The 2,898-nt window shown below is 39.6% G+C and overlaps 1 non-coding gene across 1 annotated transcript; it reads right to left on the bottom strand.

Annotated features, from left to right (window-relative positions):
- Positions 1-1,738: 1,738 nt before the first annotated feature.
- LOC139182336 (U6 spliceosomal RNA) lies at positions 1,739-1,845 on the bottom strand. Its single transcript, XR_011566007.1, has one exon. It is a non-coding gene; the product is annotated as a U6 spliceosomal RNA (small nuclear RNA).
- Positions 1,846-2,898: the final 1,053 nt, after the last annotated feature.

Here is a 2,898-nt window from a genome sequence, read left to right as displayed (position 1 = left end):
AAACACCAAAGATTACTGTTAATTAAGGAAAACCAGATATCTCATGGAATTTAGCGCTCTTCAATGTTTGGGAAGATGCAAAAGTCTCAGATTATTGAAGTCATTCCTTTCATGTACATCTCAGCTATCTGGGGCCACCATCCTGTTTTTATGATTTCTCACTACCCACCCTCCTCCACCCAACTCCTCAGCAATCACCATGGGTGGGCATGGGGGTGGCATCTGCTGCATCTCAAGCTTTGTTCTCCCTTTCAGGAGCCCTGATTCACATTTGGAGGCCGCAAATCACTGATAACTGTTACATCCTTGTTTATTGATATGGAAGGAAATATTCTATTTCACAATCTCTCACCATGGTCATAAATTCGACCATATTTGGGAGATGTTTCATGACCATTTTTTTTGTCCCATGGCACTAGGAAGCTCATCCCAGATCAGGCGAAAGTTCTTGTTGATATATCACTCCAGGTGTTAATTTCCAGATTCAGTTCAGTTCAGTTCAGTTGCTCAGTAGTGTCCAACTCTTGTGACCCCATGGACTGCAGCATGCCAGGCCTCCCTGTCCATCACCAACTCCCGGAGTTTACTCAAACTCATGTCCATTGGGTCTGTGATGCCATCCAACCATCTCATCTTCTGTCATTCCCTTCTTCTCCTGCCTTCAATCTTTCCCAGCATCAGGGTCTTTTCAAATGAGTCAGCTCTTTCACATCAGATGGCCAAAGTATTGGAGCTTCAGACTCAACATCAGTCCTTCCAATGAATATTCAGGACTGATCTCCTTTAGGATGGACTGGTTGGATCTCCTTGCAGTCCAAGGGACTCTTAAGAGTCTCCTCCAACACCACAGTTCAAAAGCATCAATTCTTCAGTGCTCAGCTTTCTTTATAGTTCAGCTCTCACATCCATACATGACGACTGGAAAAACCATAGCTTTGACTAGACAGACCTTTGTTGGCAAAGTAATGTCTCTGCTTTTTTAATATGCTGTCTAGGTTGGTCATAACTTTCCTTGCAAGGAGTAAGTGTCTTTTAATTTCATGGCTGCAGTCACCATCTGCAGTGATTTTGGAGCCCCCAAAAATAAAGTCAGCCACTGTTTCCCCATCTATTTCCCATGAAGTGATGGGACCTGATGCCATGATCTTAGTTTTATGAATGTTGAGCTTTAAGCCAACTGTTTCACTCTCCTCTTTCACTTTCTTCAAAAGGCTCTGTAGTTCCTCTTCACTTTCTGCCATAAGGGTGGTGTCATCTGCATATCTGAGGTTATTGATATTTCTCCTGGCAATCTTGATTTTAGCTTATGTTTTATCCAGCCCAGTGTTTCTCATGATGTACTCTGCATATAAGTTAAATAAGCAGGGTGACAAATATACAGCCTTGACATACTCCTTTTCCTATTTGGAACCAGTCTGTTGTTCCATGTCCAGTTCTTTTTTTTTTTTTAATAGATAGATATTTAATTGGATTAAAACAAATTTGTAAGTGTGCTTTCAAGCACTAGTATTTTCAGTCTAAGATACACTTTCTTTTTTTTATGATATTATACATGTTTTAATGCCATTCTCCCAAGTCATCCCCAGCCTCCCTCTCCCACAGAGTCCAAAAGACTGTTCTATACATCTGTGTCTCTTTTGCTGTCTCGCATACAGGGTTGTCGTTACCATCTTTCTAAATTCCATATATATGCATTAGTATACTGTATTGGTGTTTTTCTTTCTGGCTTACTTCACTCAAAAATATGGAATGCTTCACAAATTTGCGTGTCATCCTTGCACAGGGTCCATGCTAATCTTCTCTGTATCGTTCCATTTTTAGTATATGTGCTGCCGAAGCGAGCACCTATGTCCAGTTCTAACTGTTGCTTCCTGATCTGCACACATATTTCTCAAGAGGCAGGTCAGGTGGTCTGGTATTTCCATCTCTTTAAGAATTTTCCAGTTTATGGTGATCCACACAGTCAAAGGCTTTGGCATAGTCAATTAAGCAGAAATAGATGTTTTTCTGGAGCTGTCTTGCTTTTTCGATGATCCAGTGGATGTTGGCAATTTGATCTCTGGTTTCTCTGCATTTTCTAAAACCAGCTTGAACATCTGGAAGTTCATGGTTCATGTACTGTTGAAGCCTGGCCTGGAGAATTTTGAGCATTACTTTGGTAGTGTGTGAGATGAGTGCAATTGTGCGGTAGTCTGAGCATTCTTTGGCATTTTCAGATTAGGCTCTTTGATAAATAATAAAATATTCTCTAGGCCCTCTATCTTCTAATTTATTAGGATCAAGGATTTAACCTATTAGGATTTCCTTTGTTGCTTCTTCCCACACCTAGAATTATACTATTACAATTATTGATGGCATACAGAACAATATATTTTTGATCAATTGCTTTGTCATCTAGTCACCACTACATTTGTTGGAGGCCTGGCTGCACGCTGTGAGACAGCAATCTTTTAAAATAGACATAAGTAATGTAGCTAGTAACCTTGACAAAGTCATAGTGTAACAGACAAAAGCACAAACAATTTGGAAATAAGAAGCAAATTAAAGCAATGATTATTGTAACTAGTTGTAATCCAGTTGTAATTACCATCAGGTTTATAGGAAGCCAGGTGGAGAGCCAAATCTTGGCAGGATCAGGCAGAGAGAAAAAGACACATATCTCATCCCCATTTACAAGGCATTTTTTATCAACCTGTTGTAGATCACAGTATAAGAGAAAAAAGGTTACCTGGGAAACAGATTTAAGTTAGCATATTTTGTAAAGTCAAAGTTATAAATCATATTTATCCATTCATTCAGTCTCATGTAACTGATTCCTGCTGATCTGCCTGAAGTAATCAGGTTTCCATTAGAGTCTGTCGTTTTGTTATCCAGTTCAGTGGCATTAAGGCTATCAGA

The sequence above is a fragment of the Bos indicus genome, chromosome 3 (genome assembly GCF_029378745.1).
Source record: "Bos indicus isolate NIAB-ARS_2022 breed Sahiwal x Tharparkar chromosome 3, NIAB-ARS_B.indTharparkar_mat_pri_1.0, whole genome shotgun sequence".
Classification (NCBI taxonomy): domain Eukaryota; kingdom Metazoa; phylum Chordata; class Mammalia; order Artiodactyla; family Bovidae; genus Bos; species Bos indicus.
This window is presented reverse-complemented; position numbering and strand designations above follow the sequence as displayed.